General features: G+C 34.0%; 1 non-coding gene across 1 annotated transcript; it reads left to right on the top strand.

The window, feature by feature from the left end:
- Positions 1-22,998: 22,998 nt before the first annotated feature.
- Positions 22,999-23,105, top strand: LOC129402782 (U6 spliceosomal RNA). The gene has a single exon (XR_008628825.1). It is a non-coding gene; the product is annotated as a U6 spliceosomal RNA (small nuclear RNA).
- Positions 23,106-23,489: the final 384 nt, after the last annotated feature.

Here is a 23,489-nt window from a genome sequence, read left to right as displayed (position 1 = left end):
GTAAAATTTCTTTCTAATGTGTTTTTGTTTTGTGTGGGGAGGAGTTATAAGAAGGAGGTCTAGAGAAATAGTACAGCGGGTAAGGAATTTATCTTGCATAAAGCCAACCTGGGTTCAAACTTTGATACCACATATGGTTCTCTATGCCCTGCCAGATGTGAAGCTCTACACCCAGGTGTTAACCCTGAGCATCTCCCACAGTGATTCTACTAAACAAGAACTGTTAATAGGGTCCACTCTAAGCTGAGTGTTAGTCTCTTCCTATATGTTACAAGTTGACTTTTACATAGTAGTAGTACTGAATTTAACAGCAGTCTAAAGTAAGCTTAACTCTTTCTGCTTCTTATGCAGTCTTGAAGTACATATTTACATGTATGGACTGAACAACCATTATATTATTTTTTTCCCAAGCATTCTTTGACTATGCACATTGAATTCTTTATTATTATTATTATTATTATTGTTGTTGTTGTTGTTTTTATTTTCTTGATTGGTTTTAGTTTGGGGAGCACACCTAGTTGTGCTCATGACTTACTCCTGGCTCTGTGCTTAGGGACCATTTTTGGAGATACTCTGAAATTTCTGTTTAATATCTGGTGCTAATGAATCTGCCAGGTAGGTCGAGGGTAAGGCTGGTGCCTTGCCTGCTGAACTCTCTCCAGTCCTGAAAATTTTATTATTTTAAAGTCATATGTATTATAATACTTTGATTTGACAAGTTCTGACCTTAAATATTTCAACACCAATCCCACCACCAATACTTTCCCTCCATCAATGCCCCCAGTTTCCCACCCACCAACCCTGCCTACCTCCTTGCAGGCACAAATAAATTTACGTTTATAGTTTGCTCAACACAAAGGCAAATGGAATTACCAAACCTTGGATTAATAGCAGTCAATGTGATAATTGTTTTATCTCAAAATGATGTTACTAGACTCATTGTCTGAGGATCTGCTCTGCTTGGCGCTAGTTGGGTCTTCTGTGTTACTGTTTAGGCTAATCGAGCTTGGTGGTCCTCTATGCAACTTTCCCATCAGATTTATTTTGACTATGACTTTAAGGTTTCATGCGGCTTTGAATGTGGCCATGTGGTACAGGTGCTACAGATCTGAAACAAGTTAGTGGCTTGGTTGTTTGGTGAAGTTTAGTTGTGGAGCTGGGATGTTTCTGTGTTCAGACTGTTGGGTGTGGATGCGAGCTGCTGTGCTTTCAGGCAGAAACTTGAATGTACCAGCCCCCATTCCAAAAGGTGCCAGAAACAAACTCTATCTTATAGCTTGAGAGCAAATGAAAATCCTAGAATATCGAATATACTTATAAAATCATAACTAATTATTTGGAGAATAAATCATTGAACTTGATTTTACATTTCATAAATTATTTTACTATAATTAAAAGTTGTGGGATCATATATCTCAGTCATAATATGCATAGGCTTGCTAAAATAATAGATTTTACATTAATTACAGTTTGTTAATGTTGTCTCTTACTTTTACACATGTTCACCATATTTACCTCTGCTGTTGGGTTTTTGTTGGGTCTTAGATACCTTAGAGTTTATTCTTTTACATACTCTTTGTCTTAAGAATTATGAAGCTAATTGTTATATTGTGCACATAATGAGAATACAATATAATTTAGTTCAATATTATCTTTTGCTTATGTCAGTTTCTTGACATAATGTAGGGGATTCTAATAAATGTTTTCTCAGTGAATATTAACACTTGAATAATTATTGCATTATTTTAAAAATAAATCACTTTCAGGAGATTGAATTTAATTTATAACTCATATAAGATAAATGTGTCATAAGTGAATACAATTTGATAAGAAGTTCTAATGAACTCAAAGATAAAAAGGAGTGTCATTTGTAATGAATATGAAAGGAATAAAGTTGGAATACCAAAAAGGAAAATAGAAATCATCTATAATTTTCATGTGATTTATATTTAAAATTATTTTAACTTTTAAGTACTTTGAAGTTAATTCATTTGTGTTTAATATAACAATGAATTTTTTATTTCTAATATTTCCATAATTCTATTGTGCAAAACCATGTCTTGAATTACAAATGAATTCTAAAATAAAAAGTCATATTTTTATGTTTAAATTAGACTAATTCATAACTAATATAAAATTACATGATTTCACAAGGCAGCAGTAGAATTTGATACTTAAATAATGTACATAATTATAAAAAATTTACTTATTTTATCTAAAATAAACTAGTTTTTATTTGGTTCTTTCTTCTTTAAGGCAGAGTAGTAAGTTGACAATGCAATTTCAAATATACATTTTCAATTTATTCTCACATCTGTAAGCTGTGTATACAGCAGAATTGCTATTTATATTTTATGACTTATATGGGATGCCTAAATCAAATATACGTTGTTCATAATTTGCATTAAACGTAAAAGATTTTAGTTCCAACTCTTTTTTCAATCCTTCAGTAAAATATCCTACATTCAACATTAACATGTACATAATGTACAATACAGGTTATTAAGTGAATTTAGTTTTACTGGATTATGTGTTGCTCCATCTATGTTGTATAGAAGATACTACATTATCTTTATTAATAATTATAAATTTACCTTATCAAATATATGTAGAGTAAAATGCTTTACGCATAATATGTGATCTGCAAGTGTTGTACATTCTATTTATTAAAAAATAACAACAGAATACCAAAGCCTAAATTATCTTTCTGTTTGTTTTATTTTGAGGACACATTGCTTTGTTCTTTACTTAGAAAACTTCTGTATTATGTTTTTGACCCAAATTATTGGTATTCTAAAATGCAAGATATTTCTGAATAATTGAATCTATTTCTGACCAATTTAAAGTAAAAAAGTGCATAAATTGTCAAACAAATGCATGTAGGAAATTGCTTCTAATAGTATCAGTATTTAAATTAACATGTATAATAAAATACAATAAAAAATTAAATGTTGTCTGGCCTCCATTTCTATATTAATTACCACCACTAAATCTTTGAATGAGGTATTTACTTTATCAGTATTCATAGCTAAATATAACTAAATATACACTATTTAGAATAACATACTAAAAGGACAAATATGTACATTTATATTATTACAAGTATTTATGTTCTGTAACTGTTAACTAATAAATGTTATCATATATACTTATTATACTATGTGTATTTACTATATGATAGACATGTGAAAGAAAGCACAATAGTTGTTGTCTGGTGATAAGAAGGTGTCATCAGGAAAAGTATCACAAAGGAATGAATACAATAGGACATAGGACAGTATCTTTCTTCTCATGATGCCCCATAGGTATAATCTTAATTTAAAAAAAAGACATCTAATATAGCTCTTTAAGTGTCTGCATTTCATTTTACATGCCTATACCACATATTATTTAAAATTAATAATTTTTAAAATAAGTCCATAATTAGAAAAATAAACTTAAATGTATGTCATGCATTTAAATGACAATGATTTGCAAATTATAAAAATACAAATAATTGTATAATAACTATTTAAGGGAATTAAAGACATGCACATGCCATAGATTTTAAATAGTTTCACCATTATTATCTTAATTATGCAATATGATTAGATACTTAATTTATTTATTTTCTTACAATATTATTATAATGTGCAGTCACACTTCCCATATTTAGAATAGCTCACTTGTTTCTTGATATTTAGTAATTTATTGCACATTTTTTGAAATGTTAATTATGTTTTATCAATCAACATAATGACGTTTACAATACAATTAGAGAATTAAACACTTCAAGAAATAGTTATTTCACAGTAATATATTTCTCCAAAATAAAATTTTTCTTTTTTAAAATAATTTTTTATTAGTGAATCACTATGAGGTACAGTTACATATTTACAAACTTTCATGCTTGCGTTTTAGTCATTCAATGACCGAGTACCCATACCTCTACCTGTGCCCATTCTCCACAACCAATGATCCCAGTTTCCCTCCCCTCCCCCCTGCGCCCTCCTCCCCACCCTACCCTGCCTCAGTGACAGGGGATTCCCTTTTGTTCTCTCTTACCTTTTGGGTGTTGTAATTTTCACTAGAGGCATTGAGTGACCATTGTATTCGATCTATAGTCTACGTTCGCATCTCTCAACCCGAGTAGGTCCTCCAAATACCCTTTACTTGGTGTTCTTTTCTCTATCTGAGCTGCCTTTTTCCCCAGCATTTGAGGCTGGCTTCCAAGCCTTGGAGTAGACCTCCTGGTCCTTACCTCTACTATTCTTGGGTGTTAGTCTCCCATTCTATTACTTTATATTCCACAGATGAGTGCAGTATTTCTATGTCTCTCCCTCTCTTTCTGACTCATTTCACTTAATATGATACTTTCCATGTTGATCCATTTAAATGCATATTTCATGACTTCAACTTTTCTAATAGCTGCATAGTATTCCATTGTGTAGATGTACCAAAGTTTCGTTAACCAGTCATCTGTTCTTGGGCACTCATTTTTTTTCCCAGAGTCTGGCTATTGTAAACAATGAAGCAATAAACATACAAGTGCAGATGTCATTTCTATTATGCAATTTTGCCTCTCCAGGACATATTCCCAAAAGTGGTATAGCTGGGTCAAATGGGAGTTCAATTTCTAACTTTCTGAGGATCGTCCATACTGTTTTCCAAAAGGGCTGAACCAGTAGGCATTCCCACCAGCAGTGAAGGAGAGTCCCTCTCTCCCCACATCCACGCCAACACCGGTTGCTTTTGTTATTTTGGATGTGGGCCAGTCTTTGTGGAGTAAGATGATATCTCATTGTTGTTTTGATCTACATCTCCCTGATGATTAGGTAAACACCATAATAAATGGTTGGAAGTAATAAACACATCAGTATTTATGTTGAACTCTAAATTTTAATTAATGTTGTCTTCCTGGATCTGTGGTGCTTACAGCAAACATATGTTTAAATCATACATCAGTAAAGTAAGTAATACTCATGACATGGAAAACAAAGTTAAGCATCATAATATAATAAAGATCAATACCGTATTACCATTTCTTGGAAAATGCTCTAGTAAGAAAGTAGCTTTCCAGAAGTTATTTTGCAATATGTTGTAACATGGAATCATTTTTCCTATCATCTTAATGTTATTGATTTTTTTCTCTATATTTAAATCAGCATCCTGTTCAATTAATTAACTGAACAATTAATCATTAAAAGAAGCACAGAATGACAATTACTGCAAAATACTTTGCAAAAAGCTTACTCTAATCTATAATGCTACAAATAGAAGATTTTTAATAAGTGATCTTCCTTATCTTTTAGATTACATAATTAATGATTAAAGGATATTATTTATTCAAAATATCACAATTTCTTATAATACATTTAGTTTTGCAAGCAATGGAAACCACCTCACATTATTTCATGAATTTTTGCCAATATTTTGTTATGATATATTGTTAAGTTTTGTTCAGAACCACCAAATAATATTGGCCAGTGATTTGAAATAAATCATACTACAAAAGACCTATAGTTTCCTTTGGTAAAATTGTCATTCTGATAGTTAAGATCATACTAATGAAGTATCATCTATTGTCTCATTATAATATACATATACAGATATAAATACAAATATGAGTGTATCTGGCCATTGTCATAAGTAAACTGAGATTCCCTATATATGTATGTATTAAAATAAATTATATTAATAACATGGTAGAGAGTCTCTTGCCTGCACACCTGGCTATCTTCCCCAGGGCCACTCCAAGGAGGTGGGCTCCAGCTTCCCTCCCCACCCCGAGCAGAGCTTCTACGGCCAAAGACCTCCATAATCTTAGCCACAGCTATGCTCAAGGCCCCTCTCCACATGGATGAGTCTCACACATGAAGACACCAGCAGAGGAAATAAGGTCTGTGGAACTGGGGGATGAGACCTCCAAGCCTGCTTGGATCGGGACTGGGCCTTTTCCGCCCAGATTTCCCATTTTCCAGTAGCTAGGCGGTCACATCTAGGGACTGCCCCCCGGCGCCATGTAATCCCACCAACAGCCCACACCCAGGGACTTAAAACCAAGCTCCTGGAAGCTTGGTTCTTATAGCCTAGTTCTCCATCTGGGATAACCTGGATAGCTATTGAGAGTTTCCTGCTCACAAGGGAGAGCCTCAAAAACTCCCCAGGGTGTATTCATATGCCAAAACCAGTAATAATGCTGAGTCTCATTACCTGACCCTGAACGACTCAAGGCTAGAACAAATGTAGACATTACTGAGACCACTTGAGAAATTCCACGATCAATGGGATGATGATGATGATGAATAACATGGTATTATAAAAATATAACTTTATATTAAGTATGAGCACATTGTCATAGAATCATATATTTTATTTATTAAATGTAGTCACATTTAATGTATGTTTTAGGAATATAAATGTTATACTCTTATTTATATTTTTTCTGGACAGCACATATTCCATTTATATCATATTTGACAACTATAAAGTTATTATTAATATCCTTGAAAGATATTTTAATGCATGCACATTTTCATATATCTTGGCTATCATAATTTAGTTTATCACATGTTGCATTATGAAGCTACATGTATACATGTATGTTTATTCACTGTCACTGTCACTGTCACTGTAATCCCGTTGCTCATCAATTTGCTTGAGTGGGCACCAGTAAAGTCTCCATTGTGAGACTTGTTACTTTTTTTGGAATATCGAATATGACACGCGTAGCTTGCCAGACTCTGCACTGCGGGCGAGATACTCTCCGTAGCTTGCCAAGCTCTCCAAGAGAGGCAGAGGAATCAAACCCGGGTCTGCAGCGTGCAAGGCAAACACTCTACCTGCTGTGCTATCGCTCTAGCCTATATGAAATAACCAGATTTTGGAAGGAAAAAAATGTATCCTAATACAAAACTAATGTTAGGTATGCAAATTTGGTTTTTAGGATTGTTTCGAAATTTTCAATTGCTTTTTATTTGTTTGGATGCCACTCCTGGTGATGCTCAAATGTTACTCCTAACACTGTGCTCAGGGATGGCTCCTGGTGATGCATGCTCAGAGGACTATATTAGATGCCAGTATCAAACCCATGTTGGCCTAATTTTATGACTCTAAAGATTATAGCACTGTCGCACTGTCGTCCCGTTATTCATCAATTTGCTCAAGCAAGCAACAGTAATGTCTCCATTGTGAGACTTGTTGTTACTGTTTTTGGCATATTTAATATGTCATAGGTAGCTTGCCAGGCTCTGCCATGCTGGCCGACCGCGTGCAAGGCAAACACCCTACCCACTGTGCTATCGCTCTAGTCCATGACTGGACAGGACTGGACTAAAGATTATGAACTTTAATATTTGTTTATATGAAATCTGTTACTATTAGCCATGCCCTATAATGACACTATTTTTTATTGAGCATATATGTTCAATTTGATGAGTTCAGTTGATCATTTTAGTGTGATTTTAAACTTTCTTTTTAAATAACCATAGATTCACAAAGCATTGGAAAATTTGTAGTTATCCAAATCACATCCAGTTTCTTGCTATTAAAATATGTATTTTACTTGGGGCTGGAGCGATAGCACAGTGGAGAGGGCATTTGCCTTGTGCACAGCTGACCCGGGTTCAATTGCCAGCATCTCATATGGTCCCCCGAGCACCACGCAGGAGTAATTCCTGAGTGTAGAGCCAAGAGTAACCCCTGTGCAACACTGGGTGTGATCCAAAAACAAACAAACAAAAAAAAATGTAATTATAGTACAATATCAGAACAATAATATTAACATTTGTTCTATCCTCACTGCTATTCAAATCCCACTGATTACTCATGATTTCATTTATGTATATATATATTAATAAGTTAGGCAATTACTGTTTTATCTTGTGCTGATTTGTGTATCCACTATCATAATCATAGCACAAAGAGTTTTGTATAATTTTATTGTAACCATCACCTACTGTCATCCATTTTTATAAGGCTTAAGCTACATATCTGTCCATTTTCATAATTTTTCTCATTTAAAAAACATTTAAGGGGCTGGAGCGATAGCACAGAGGGTAGGGCGTTTGCCTTGCACGCGGCCAACCCGGGTTCGATTCCCAGCATCCCATATGGTCCCCTGAGCACCGCCAGTGGTAATTCCTGAGTGCAGAGCCAGGAGTAACCCCTGTGCATCGTCAGGTGTGACCCAAAAAGAAAAAAATTTAAAAATATTTAAAAATAAATATATAATGTGCATTTTATGTGATTGAATTTTTCATTTTGCATAGTTCTTTTGATCCATTCAAATTGTCATATGAAGAAGTAGCTTGTTTCTTTGATCAATACCATTTGATATTATGAGTATACTATGGTTTGTTTAGTCATTCACTCATTAAAGAGAATTTGATACACTTCCAGCTTTTTTAATTTTATGAATAAAGTTGCTCTGAACATCTGCATATAATTTTTATGAATACAAGTTTCATTATATGAGATAAATACTAAGGAAGGAAACTACTGAAGTGTATGGAAATTGCAATGCTTACTTGTATAACAAACTGCCAATCTATTTTCAAAGTTGTCATATAATTTCAATTTCTATCAGTAATGCTTAATGCATTCAGTGCATTTTATGTGTCAATTTGTAATGTTACATTGCGATAGATATTAAGTTGTTTTTCTTAATTATTTGTATTAAAACTTTATTCTATTCATTGGGACTTGGCTTTCTCCACCGAGACCCCCCATTTTCCAGTATCTTGGGAGCCACACCCACATATTGCCCCCAGCACCCTGTAATTCCACCCACAGCCAACATCCAGAGACTATAAGACCAAGCTCTCTGAAGCATGTGGCCACTATATCTAATATCCTTGTTCTCCCTCTTGGAAAATCTGACAAACTACCAAGATTCTATTGCTCCCCATGGCGTATTCATATCCCCAATACTGTAAAAGATATATACATACCTCTTAGAGAGCCCAGTAATCTACTGAGAGTATCCTGCCCACATGGCAGAGTCTGGCAAGCTACCTGTGGCTTATTCATTATGCCAAAAACAGTAAAGATAGGTCTCATTCCCCTGACCCTGAAAGAGCCTCCAATTGTTGGGAAAGATGAGTAAGGAGAGGGTGCTAAAATCTCAGGACTGAGTGTAATAGAGACGTTACTGGTGCCTGCTTGAGTAAATTGAGGAACAATGGGATGGCAGTGATACAGTGATATTCTATTCATTGTCTTGTCTTTGTATTCATGCACTTTTATATTTTCCTATATTCAATTGGCATATATATTTTATTACCATGGTATTCTATAAATTATAATAGTTGTATAATAATTTGTGAAATATGGCATTAGTAGTGCAATTTTCATTTTGTAAAAGTTTGGTTAAGAAATTTTAGTTTCTTTGCATCTCATTATGCATTGTAAAATCATTATACGTATTTAAAAATATTTTCTTGAAAGTTCAAGTTCTATAAATTTTAAATTTATCAAGTTTGCTACTAAGTAAGAAATTCTATCCTTCAACACACAATTGTTATCTTTGAGCATATTTGCATTGTGCTCTCCTCTGGTAAACCTTGTGTTTATAAAATTGGGTTCATGGTTCAAAAGTTTGTTTTTGTTTTAGTTAGTTAATTTGTCATTTTTCATCATATATGACATTTGAATAAATCAAATGTGATACCACTTCACTATATGGTGTTTGATTTTTCTCCACTTGACCTTTTACAATAAGACACATTCTATCCATGCTGATTCAAATGGTCAGATTATATCTTAATGCATATTACACTGTATATTTAAACCACATCTTCTTTGCAATTGTTATCTCAATGTACATTTAGAGTTTTTCAGCTCTTAGCTGTAAGTAAATCTGTAATAAAATTAGTATGCATTTATCTTTTTAAGTTTTTATGTATTTTTGTTTACCTATAAGTAGGGTAAACTGCATCAAACTTTAATTTTGAGAAATCTTTATATTCTCCATAATGGCTGTGCCAATTTATTTTTTTTTCAAAAATACAAGAGACTTTCCTCTGCATTCTCTCCAACACTGCCTCTTGGTTTTGGAAAGGAGTTGTGGGTATAAGGATATATCCCATTATTTTGATTTGCATTGCCTTAATAATATGAGATAAAAAAAATCATTAACCTACTGGTCATCGGTATATGTGCTTGGTGAAATGGTATCAAAGCATTTGAAAATTCAATGTTTGGCGGTACAGTACTGACCAGCAGGTCAACCTGTACCCATAGGGCTAGTGCATCTACAGACCTTCTGGTACCTTCTGGTACCTTCAGTATTTATGAAACCCCAAAATTACCACTCTGGCAGGGCCCCAAAAGCTTGGGTGGGACCAAATTTTCTGAGAAATTAAACGGCCAAAAGTTAAGTACATGGGAGTCATGCCCACAAACTACCTCCAGCTCAGCTATACAAGGTCATTTATTTGCCTTGCTTCAGAGACCCATGAATAAATCTCAAAACAGATCAAAATTAGGCCATTTAAGCGCATTAACAGCCATGATTCAGAGTCTCATAAATGAATCTCAGAAGAGAGCAGCACACCACAGGGATGTCTCCCCAGCTCGGGACAGGCTGATTTTCCCAGAGCACCTCAGATGTGGACAGGTCTGTTCGTCCACCTGCCCCAAATGAACCCTGGCAGCTGCAAACCTCTAGAACCCAATCACCATCATAGTCATGGCCAACCTTCACAGGCTCACCCTGGACCCCCCATGCATGAGAACGAATCTGCTGAGAAATCCATGCATGCAGGACCAGTGACTGAAAACTCCAGGCTTCAAAGAGTTGGAGATGGGTGACCTCACCCCATCTCCCCAGCCATCAGGTTCCCTGGCAGTGATGCTCACGAACTGCTACTGGGCCCCATTTAATTGCATTAATGGCCATGATTCAGAGACTCAAAAATGAATCTTGGAAGAGACCAGCACGCCAAACAGATGTCTTTGGAACCCAAATATTTAAAATGGTTTAAAAATCCAGGAGTGCGTTGATTGCTTTTGTGACCATATTAAAATCTCACACTATTTATAACAAACAATACAAAATAAATTATTTAGCATCTACCTATGGATGGTGTTAGAAAAATTCGAAAAATGGTGGTGGGAGGTATAATGGTGGCGGGATTGGTGTTGAAATGTTGAATGTAAACAATTATTGTGAACAACTTTATGAAAATGAAATTAAAAAATGTAAAAGAGGGCTGGAGTGATAACACAGCAGGTAGGACGTTTGCCTTGTACGCAGCGCAGCTGACACAGGTTTGATTCCTAGCATCTCGTATTGTCCCCTGAGCACCGCCAGGAGTAATTCCTGAGTGCATGAGCCAGGAGTAACCCCTGTGCATAGCCTGATGTGACCCAAAAAGCAAACAAAAAAAAAAAAGGAAATTATCGTTGTATCACTGTCATCCCGTTGCTCATTGATTTGCTTGAGCAGGCACCAGTAACCACTTGTGAGACTTCTTGTTACTGTTTTTGGCATATTGAATACGCCACGGGCAGCTTACCAGGCTCTGCCATGTGGGCGAGATACTCTTGATAACTTGCCAGGCTCTCTGAGAGGGGCAGAAGAATTGAACCCAGGCCAGCCTCGTGCATGGCGAATGCCCTACCCACTAAAAGTAATGTGGAATTTATACCTGCTTCAATCAGCTTAATCAGTTGCTGAATTAATAGCAGTGTTCCAACATTAGTAATTAATTAAATAAATAAATGGATAAAATAGAATGTTATAGGTAAAGCACTCAAATAATTTAGATTATTTATATTAATAACAATTTTTATATTTTATGTCTTTTGTATATTTTATATATCATTTTTTATTGGAAATTGACATTGATTTTAGAGAAAGTGTAAAGTCTTTAACCTTCTAAAAAGTATTGAATTTTGTTATGAGAAATTCATTTTAATGTTACTCATGACTGTGCTTACATATAACAATTGCTCTTACTATTGGGAACTAATTTAATTTCTGAGTTGTGCCCTTTCTAAGTTTAAACTCCCAAATTAGGGTGCTTACTCAGTGCTTTTAATGTAGCAGAACTAAAAGCTCAAACATCCCCCTGTATAGGAAACTGATGAAATCTTTAAAAAGATTTCATATGTAATCTTCCATCTGTAATATTTCCCTAAACTGTCTGAAGTCTTTGTCATTGGAATTTCAGGATAAATGTCAACCAAGACGCATGTTATATTTCAAATTATGTTCTTAGAAGTCTGATTTGTAGTTCCAATATATTTCATTTTCTTACAGCTCAAATCGTAATCGCTGACTTTTACACCTAAGGGACTACTGTGTTCCCAAACACCCTAAAACAGAAGAATACCTGCAGGAAAAGAGATGCATTAATGTGAATCACACACAATGTTTAGCTCCTCTTAAGGGACATATTCCATACAAGTTCTGATTTGGGGGGCCTATTTTTGATACATTCAAATAGTTTTTGTTTTACTTTATATTTCTTAATTTATAATTGCCAAAAATATAGGTTAAAGTAGTTATTTCACTATAAGTATAATCTATCATCTTTACTCTCTATATTACTTTTGATCATGCAGTTATGTTATTTATATTTTTGGTTTGTTTGGGGTTGCATCTGGTAGCATTCAGGGGCTACTGCCAATGTGTATACTCAGGGATCACTCCCAGGATCTTAAGCTGAAAGGGTTTGAACCCAGGTTCCTACATGTAAGGCATATGTTGAGTACTTTGAGCTATATTTTCAGTTTCATGAAATATAATATTTTAAGCTTTTGTGCAGATGCTTTATCTTAGTAGGATTTAAAAAATATATATATATGCTTGCAACAGATATACATATATCTTTATCCGTATCTATACCATTACTTATATCTTATTTATTTCAACATTTATACTTGTAATTATACATTTTACAAAGGGTGACACAACTAAACATTCTAAGTCAATTCAACCTGAGTAAAATAATCTACCTGAGTAGAGGAAAATCATTTTCAAATATTAGGCTTTTACATATCTGAGTATGTATAAAATATTTAGACTTATAATTATCTATATGAATAAAAAAGGCAAGAATGGAGAATGGAACAATACAATTAGCAGTATTCTAAATCATGGTACCTAACATTTTTTAAAGATTATATTTAAATGAATTTTTCAACCTAACAATTTTTTAAAGATTATATTTAAATGAATTTTTCAAACTATGTGCTTATGCACTGCAAAGTTTAAATACGTACTTTATGTATACAATTAGCCAAATTGACTCAGTTTTTTATATTTAAAGAAGTATGCCTATGACCCACCTCTTCTTCTGCTTGACTATTTTATAACTCTTCCCTGTACAGAACGTTGCTTTCTAAATATGAGATATCAGTACCTTTTAGGAAAGAGTATATAAGATAAGGAGCGAAGCAGCAGAAGGGATAAGTCTTACATGTTTCTTTAAATTTAAAAACCTCTGAGTCAATTTAGCTGATTAAATATATAAAGTATTTAAGCTTTGTGATGCATAAGCACGTAGTTAGAAAAAAATCTATTTTAGGAATACAAAACACTTTATAAATCAATTCCAAAGCATTAAGAGCAAACCAAGGCCAAAGAAGAACGCTCAGGGAAAGTTTCAGAATCTCTGTTTTATATAAGGTCAATTAAAACTTTCAAAATAGTCAATCAAATTGTCGTTTATGATACATTTAATAATTTGCATCTATACTTTCTCTTCAGTATTTGATAATAATACTCTGCAATCACATATTTAACAAAAATATGCTACTTGATTTCAAAGTTATTATTGAGGTTTACTGACATATGCCATCATAGCAGAGCTTAGCACACCAGCTATAACAATGGTATTACTCTAATGGTTGGGGCGAGCTAAATGGAATTTATATGCTGAATTAGTTATAGAGAGAGGGAATAAAATTTCAAAAGAGTTTGACAATTGAATTTCTTGTCTATAGTATCCTCTTTCATATTAGAATCAATGTAATGCAAAAATGAAAAAAATCATACACAATAGAATGTTCTGTTTCTCTATATTTCATAAACACCTAGTGCAACATTAGATACCTTTGGAAGAAGTTTCCTACCTCTTAAGGAGGATCTACTTTTAAGGCATTTTGTTTTTTGTAGAATAATAGTTGGATTTTATTTTTGCAAAGTATAACACATCTTTTAAGTGAGTCCATTTACAGAACTGAGTTTGCCAATATGTGACAAGACAAGTGGTGGGAGATAACTTTGGGACATCTGTGAAGGAACTTTGACTTTCTGGTGATCGATGTGGTACTGTAAAATGTGTGTGTGAAACTCTGCCATTAACCATATTTTAAATCATGGTGTCTAAATAAAATTTACGAAACATTATATTTGTTAAGTAATTTAATATCGCTGTATTTCATTTATTTATAAAATTTATTACCTACTAGAACTGGCTGGAGAGATGCACAGTGGGTAAGAGCTAGCCTTAAGCACAGCAAGGGTGGCCAGGGTTGTTCCCTGAGCAAAGAGCTAGCAGTAAGCACAGACTATCACTGATTGTGGCCTCCAAAAAAAAGAAAGAAATTCCATGTAGAATGATAACAATAAAAAGATTTGCTTGGATATGATATAAATATTAGCAGAGGTAAAAAATGAAATTGGTCTCAATTGAAATGAACTATTGTGAAAACAAGGACACTATTAAGATAGTGAAATGTGGGGGGCAGAGAAATATAATACAGGAATAAAGCAGTTGTCTTCCATGTGGCCAATCCTGGCTGCATCCCTGGTATTGCATATTATTCCCTGGGCACTGTCAAGAAAGATCCCTGAGCACAGATTCAGGAGTAATTCCTTACCACTGAGAGGGTAGTGAGTAATGCCCAATCCCAAAAAAAGATAGTGAAAAGCTAACACGATGAAATCAAATATTTGAAAGTCATATAACTGATATGGTACTAATTTCCAGAATTTACCAAGAATTCCTCAACTCAACATTCAACAAAAGCAACCAACCAAATTCAATTAAAAGTTGGATACAATATATGAATAGACATTTATGAAAGGAAGATCTGTAAAGGAACAATAAGCAAATGAAGAGATGCTCTCAGCCATCAATTCTGTTTGCCTGCCTTGTAATTCCAGGCCTGGTAAGTAGTGTAAACAATTGCTTAACAGCTGTTTTCACATTCAAACCATTTCTTGTCATCCCATAAGAACTTAGCGCCTTTGAAGAGCTTACCAGCAGTCTAAAATAACAATTCCTTCATGGTTAGCATATGCATGGTTATCTTTATAGTCATGTACATGTAGATACACATACATAAATGTGTATGTGTATAAACAGAAATGTGTATGTGTATATGATATGTTCATGTATTATATGTTTATTATTGACAAATGAATGCTGAAAGAAAACCTCTACTAGAGAAAAACTTTTACAAGTATAAGTAGTAAGTGATATATATCATATATGATATAATATATCATATACATGTGATTACATACCTGGGCTCCTCTGTCGGTACCTCCATATGTGAGGCCTGTCCGAACATGTGGAGAGGGGCCTCGAGCATGGCTGTAGCTAGGTTCCAGTGGTCTTCAGCCACCGGGAGCTCTGCTCGGGGTGAGAGCAGGTGTGTGTAATTCCATCAACAGCCAACATCCAGAGACTTAAAAGCAAGCTCCCAGAAGAGAGCGATGCAGAGTCTCTTGCCGGCACGCCTGGCTCTCTTCCCCGGGACCCCTCGGAGAGGTTGGGCTCCAGCTTCTCTCCCCACCCCGTGTGTAATCTTATCAACGGCCAACATCCAGAGACTTAAAAGCGAGCTCCCAGAAGCGATATCTTGTAGCCTACTTCTCCCTCTGGAAGAATCTGGCAAGCTTCTGAGAGCTTCCTGCCCACATGGCTTGCAAGCTTCCCATGGAGTATTCATATGCTAAATCCAGTAACAATCTGGATCCCATTCCCCTGACCCTGAAAGAGCCTTCAGTGCAACATCATTGGGAGGGCCGAGTCGAGAGAGACTTCTAAGATCTCAGGGAAAGGACAAAATGAGATGCTACTGAGCCCGCTCGAGAAATGGACGATTAATAGAATTTCATGTGATCGTGTGATATATGTGATATTATATATTGCACATGATATACAATATATACTATATGTGTCTATCTGATATAAATCCGTATATATAGGCATCTATGCATTGAACATTAAAAAATGCAGGCTTTTAAAAAAAAAAAGTTATTACCTACTAGAAACCATCCAAAAGTATGAAACTCCATACTAATAACTTTGTTTAATGACATATTAATTATTCTAACTTAAACAAATCTTTTAATAATTTTGTAGTCAATATTTACTTAGCTGTGGAGAATTAACCCAGTCATTAAATACATATATGTATGTGCATACACGTATATGAGAATGGAAAATAAAATACCAAGATTTTACAGTAACTATAAATTATAAATGGAGAGTTAAAACTTCCAGAGAGGAAAACAGGAGCATAATTATGCCAAAAAATTTATTATGAATTACTATTGGATAGTTTCCATTATGCACAGGATGGCTGATTTTTATACATTTTAAAAATATTTTATCTATTTAATTCTTCTAACACAGCATACAGAGTAATAGAGGAGTTATTTACATAAAAGTAAATTCCATATTTGGTATAAATAGTATGAGTAGGAAAATGCAAGTAGAACCAAATTATGGATGAGTAAATATTATGGATAGATGCAACAGATAGGTGTATAATATTATGCTGTTATTGGTGTGAGAAATTAAAGCATGATCCCTTTCCTTAGAACCTTATATGTTAACAAGTGGTAACAATGCAAAGTAATAAAAAAAATGACTTTTGGAAATTTATTTCAGATAGTCCATGAAGGACCTTAAATATCTGAAAAGGTATATCCTTCTGATGCTTTGGTGGCTCACTTGAGGTCCTTATAATTGTATTTTAAAATCTTCAGTGTTTTTAAATAAAGTAAGCAATAAAGAAGATCCGTATATGTAGTGATAACTGTTTTGTGATTTCAAGCTTGCAATTGATTATATTGATTTAATTTCCACACAATTCCACAATGTTGGAGAAAAGCAGTTTTCTCTAGTAGAATCTTTAAATCTTCAAATTTCAAATTCTAATTTCCACTTTGTTTCTTCCCAAATATAAAATTCTGTATATTTGTAATCTATTGATATATTATGAGAATTTTATATATTATGATATATTTGATGTAGTATGAAATATTACTTTCAGATATTCATTTTGCATTAAATTTTTACATATAGTACTTTCAAAAAATGCATATTTGTAAATGCATAGGTTAGGCATGTACATTATTTTTGTTATTATTTTGTCTTCTCTGTATCAAAATACCATTCCAAAACATGCCAAATTTCTTTGCCATATATAAAGCCTAAAATAGATTGTGCAGTATGATTTAGTAAAATGTCAATGTGATGTTCTACTTGATAAAATACTGTGGAACTAAAATCAAAATTAGATTGATTAGCACACTCATCAATCACTCTTCCATAGTTTTGCATGTGCATACTCGTGTATGTAATAAGAACACTAAAACCTAATAAAATATAATAACACACGTAATAGTATAGAGCAGTATTGTTATCTATAATCATTATATTATACTTTAAATTTTTATAGCTTCCTCATTTTATGCTGAAAGCACAGTTTTTGAACTATACAATTCTGTATTATACAATTTGTCAATCTTACTAAAATATATACGAGATAAAAACTTTTTAAAGAACAAAACACAATATAAATTTTAATAATTTAAAAGATTGTGAGTCATGTTAAAGAGAAATTATGGTATCAATAAATTGAAAAATAAACAAAACTCTATTATAGTACATCCTCTAAATTTTTGTCAGGGTATTTGTTTTACAAAAGGAGAATTTTCAATATAGTGCCATAGCACAGACTCGATGTCTCCGTATAAATAACTTAATAAATTTCCTTAATATCGCCATGTTCTTTGAGAAGAACAACCAGTTAACAAAGTGTAGATATGTAGAGCTCCAGGGTAAGGCAACACACAAACAAGCTTCTAATATATTTCAGAGAATATTGTGAAAATAAGCAGCTATATCCTGGAGGTATGGCAAGGAAGCTTATAACTATCAAGGGAAAATAGAAAAGAGCAGATTTTTCTATTATTTTTTAACATGGGAATCAGAGATACATATTTTGGATTTAAGCACAGAGAGATTAAACGTTTTCGTCAATCGACTGGGGCGTTAGTTCCAGAGTTAAGTGCATGCCCAACTCTTGAAGATGAACTTTGTCCGAGTTCCACATGCTTGCTTTCACCCGTCCCGAGTATGGTCCCAGTGACCCCAGAGAAGGGTTTTCTCAAGAAATTCTAGAAGTATCCCAAATACCATGAGCACCACTGGTTGTGTCCTCTGTAAGTATTATCATTAAAAAGAATAGTTTATTAAATTTCAAGAAACTAGAAATTTGATTAAACTAAGGTATATTTATTAACAATACTAAAAATGTATTTCCAGATAAGAAAATTTTGTAAAAACACAAACAAAAAACACTGAAAGAATGCAACAGAAACATAGTGGAGAGAAATACAGTCCAATAAACAATAGCTTTTTCAAATCTTGAAATAGTTCTTTTGGCCTTTTGGACCCGGCTGTGGAAGGAGCATGATGGAGGGGCCCGAGGGAGCGCCCTCGGACCCCAAGCAGCCCACTGAACTAATTCCGGCATGGGACCAGAGACCCCACGGCGTGCTGAAGCTGTGGGACCCGGGCATCCCCCAATTCTTTTAACCTGTCTCTCTCTCAACTCCTCCCTCCCGAGCACAGCGCAGGGGCCGCGGTTTTCCTGAGCGCAAAACGGAGACGCCGAGCCTCTCTCTAGGTTTCTCCATCTTATGAGCACCATAAAAGGGTAAAAGTTTATAGTGATGTTATTTCTGGTTGTACTTTCCCTGGACTTTATACAGAAACCCAAAACCGCGCGGCCGCTGCCGCGGCCGCGCGACTTAATGTCATCTTAGTATGAGCAATATGTAATGGTTCCTTTCTAATGGGGCGGACTTTTGTGGGAGATCCTAATAGTAAGTCTTTTGCTGAAATATTGAAGGCAATCAAAGTGGTAGCCATCTCACTAGACTGAACTAAGCTATATCCCCACGCCGGCTGAGAAGAAATTTTCTTCTTTCTCGGGAAGAAACGCGGTGTGTCATCAACTACAGTGTGATGTCCATTAAGCAAACAGACCTGGTGGCGTGGGAATGGGATATAAGGGGAAAAATTATGTACAAGGAACAGCGGGACGCTGGTGGAATCTCGAGCCGGAGCCGACACCAGCGCAAGACCGTCGGTTCCAGAGACTGCTTGCAGATACTCTACAAGTCTATCAACTAAGCCAGAGCCCCACGCCTGCTGATGACGGGAAATAACCATCCTTTTCGGTTTTTTTTTCCCTTGTCAGGCAGCGTGGCGATTACTAAAACAGGCGTGAACTCGGTGGCGCGGGGCAAGGGGGAAAAAGAAAAACTATGTAACAAACAGCGGGACTTAATATCTCTATATTCTTAGCAATGGAGAACTATCAAATGCCTCCTTGGCAATAGGACTGCTTTTCTTTTTTGGGGGAAACCCCAACAACGGTAGTGAGTTGTGTGTTGAAACATGGAATGTAATCGAAATAAGGCGTAAACGAAGTGAAACATATCATGTGCAAGGGTTGGGACTGGGGAGGTGGGAGGGGGCGGCAGGTATACTGGGGGGGTTGGTGATGGAAGATGGGCACTGGTGAAGTGAAGGGTGTTTGAGAACTGTATAACCGACATAATCCTGAGAACTATGTAACCCTCCACATGGTGATTCAATAAAACTTAAAAAAAAAAAAAAAAAAAAAAAAAAAGAAATTGGCATGTAGTAATAATATTAATATTTTCAATTAAATTTAGTTACAGTACACCAAATGTACTATTGTTAAACTTCTTACTTTATAGGTTTTAATTCATTGTAATCAGCACACTCAATTTGATATTTGTATATACAATTGGGGAAGGAAACAAAAAAAAAAAAAAAAAAAAAAGAAAAAAAGAAATAGTTCTTTTGTACCCCTAAAGTGTGTTTGCATATATATATATATATATATATATATATATATATATATGTGTGAAACCCTGCAAAACAGTTTGTATTGCAGAGGTAGAAGTAGGTATTTTGTTGTTTTCTATATTGGTTATCATATGTCCCAGTATAATTCTTATTCAAGATTAACATAATTTCAATTTTTAATTTTTATTTAGTAAAAATAAAATATGAATAAAATATGAATAATAATGATATAAAATATGTAAATGAACAGTTCAACAGAATAGAATGATGAATGCTACTTTATAATTATAATGATTTTAACTCCTTATACACTGGTAAATATTAGATGAACAGACTTCCTTTTTTAAAAAATGTCCTTTTAATGCTCTATTATTGGTTTAAAAAACTGTAGTTCTATAAGCTTAAGGTGAACAAAATTCCTAAACCACACCCATTGCCAAAGTTCCAATATATCTCCACTACCTATAGGACATTTCCTGCCCACTCACTGAATATCCATTTAAAAACAGTTGCCTTTATATTCTTATCAGTTTATGCTAATTATATAACTACAAAGTTTCAAATGTTCTTTTCTTAAAGTTTCTGATAAATTGATATTAAAGCATTTAGAATGGTTCCCCATAGTTATAATATTATTAAGAATATTCATGGTCTCAGACTAACTCCCAAATCATTGCTTAATCTAAAATGTGATAATAAAACATAATAGAAAAAATTCTCATAAAGCATTAATAAGACACAAAACAAAAAGACATTAAATGTAATAAGAACTCATTTTAGGTGTATCATGATGCTGATATGTAATGATTAGCAGATCCTAATTAGAATAGAGTTAGAAAGGAGAAATTATTATTATACTCGCCAAATGAGAGTTTGGGGGCATTTAAAAAATATATCATTGTTACTGCTTTAGTTGCTGTTAATATTTTCATTGATTCATGTTTAAAAAATCTGAAAATCATTCCTGTTTATTTTTTATAGTATTGTAAATAAATTCTTAGGTACAAAATACTCATATTATAGCAGAACTATTTGACTTCTCTTCATGGGTGAGGCTATTATATGACTCATATGTAAAAATAGGAAAAAATAATATATAATTTAATAGAGAAGAAAAGTTGGTTGAGTGTATGTTACTGTATCTTAAAATGAGTAAGGAGATAATATGTCTAAAGAAGTTCCTGTGAACAAAGCTCAGAATAAGCCCTGAAATGTTGTGGCACAAACACACACACACACACACACACACACACACACACACGATTCTGTGCCTGCATTAGATTTCTTATTATAAACTTCTAATGTTTTTCCTAATCAGAATAGTAAGTCCATTGAAGAGAGGTAGAACAATAGTTATTAACATTTAAAGTACAAACTTAAAAACAAAAAAAAATAATTGAGGTGAGTGAATTACCTTGGGTTGCAGGAACAACATTCTTCAATGAAAGACACAAATTAACAGAATAATTAAGAGAATTAACAGATAATTCTGGTCTATATTCTATAGAGTTTTCCCTCATTATTAAGATTTATCAAGTATTTTATAGAACATTTAGGCAAATACAAGTTTATGTTAGTCAGGCTTCTCATTGTAAAAGAATAGAGTTCTGTTTATTATTTAATCTTACTTTTAATACCAAACTATTTAAAATAAAAGAAAGACTTACCCACTTTCAATTAGCAGAAAGATAAGATTTTGGGGAATATAGCTCTTCTGAAAAAATGACAGAGAATGTTAGATTAAAAGGTGGTAAGTCAGTAGTTCCTTACTAATAATGAAAAATAAAGCCAAATAAACTCAAAGCATATGGAAGGAAATAAGAAAGCAAAAATCCATGATTTAAAAATAAAATAATAAATAATTTTGCATATTATTTAGACTAAATAATAGATTAGTTAAAATATATTGATATTCAAATAGCCATCATAATGAATAAAACTGGAGCCATATTGATAGATGATAGAAAAAGAAAGAAAGTATACAACTATCATCATGCAAATAAAAATCAGGGGATTTATTTATCAATTATCATTAAACTTAACAAAAATAGTAGCATGGTCTAACTAAAATATGGTTGTAAGTAATTATAAGGTATTTGGAAAGTACAAACTGCAACTATTACTATTTATAGATTGAAATTGTCTATGAAGAAAATTCAATGAATATGCAATAAGCTCTAAAATTTAAAAAAATAACAAAATTAATATATAAGAGAAAAATATTCTGAAAAAAATCTGTGCTACCTTTATCAATTCTAGAGCTACTTACAATAGTGGAGATATGCAATGAACACACATATCCAATAATGGATCAGGAAACAACCAGTTCTGGATGGGACATTATGAAAAAAAAAAAGAACCAATTCACTGTTGGTGAGAATGCTGTTTGGTGCAGCTTTTACAGATTTTAGTGGACATTTCTCAAAAAATTAAACTTCTCAGTAAAACACTGAGTTCTTTTCTTGGCATACACCTGAAGAATAAAAAGAATTTACTTGAAAAGATATATGTACATCCAAGTTTATGGCATTGTAAATACAATAGCCAAGATATAAAAACAAGCCAAATCTCCAATGAAGGATGAATGGATAAAATTATTGCACTGGTACGTGTACACAGTGGAATACTACACAGCTATGAGAATAGGTGAAAGTATACACTTTGGGAAAACATGAATGGAGTTTCTGAAGTAAGCAGAAGTTTCCGTGTTAAGCAAACTAAGTCAGAGTGAATATGATTATGAATATAATTATAAATATGACATGCACCATGTGCTTTTATTCATATGTAGCATATAGAAAGACAAGGCAGAACATTAGATAGCATCCAATGATAATAAATATACTGTATAACTGATCACCTGTCAGAAGTCCCATTGAGTTCAGCTGGTTGTTTTACTCTAAGTTAAAAAACCTGAAATCAAGTGCTCGCTTTGGCAGCACATATACTAAATTTGGAATGATACAGAGAAGATTAGCATGGCCCCTGCGCAAGGATGACACGCAAATTCGTGAAGCGTTCCATATATTTTTTTGGAAGCTGGCCTCACACTCTGGGGGAAAGTCATTCCAGATAGAGAAGGGAACACCAAGTAATATCTGATTGGAGATCCCGCTCGGGAAGGGAGATGCGTGCTGAAAGTAGACTAGAGACTGAACAGGATGACCACTTAATACCCCTATTGCAAACCACAACACCCAAAATGATAGAGAGATATCAAATTGGAATGCCCCGCCCCAGAGGTGGGGTGGGGTGGGAGGATGGGATTGGAGGGTGGGAGGGAATGGACAGTGGTGGAGGGATGGGCTCTCAAACATTGCATGAGGGAAAAACAAGCACGAAAATGTGTGAATCTGTAAATGTACCCTCACTGTGACTCACTAATTAAAAAATAAATAAATTTAAATAAAAAAT

Source organism: Sorex araneus, chromosome 2 (genome assembly GCF_027595985.1).
Source record: "Sorex araneus isolate mSorAra2 chromosome 2, mSorAra2.pri, whole genome shotgun sequence".
In the NCBI taxonomy this organism is placed as follows: Eukaryota; Metazoa; Chordata; class Mammalia; order Eulipotyphla; family Soricidae; genus Sorex; species Sorex araneus.
The sequence above is the reverse complement of the archived record's forward strand: the minus strand, read 5'-3'. Positions and strand labels throughout refer to the sequence as shown.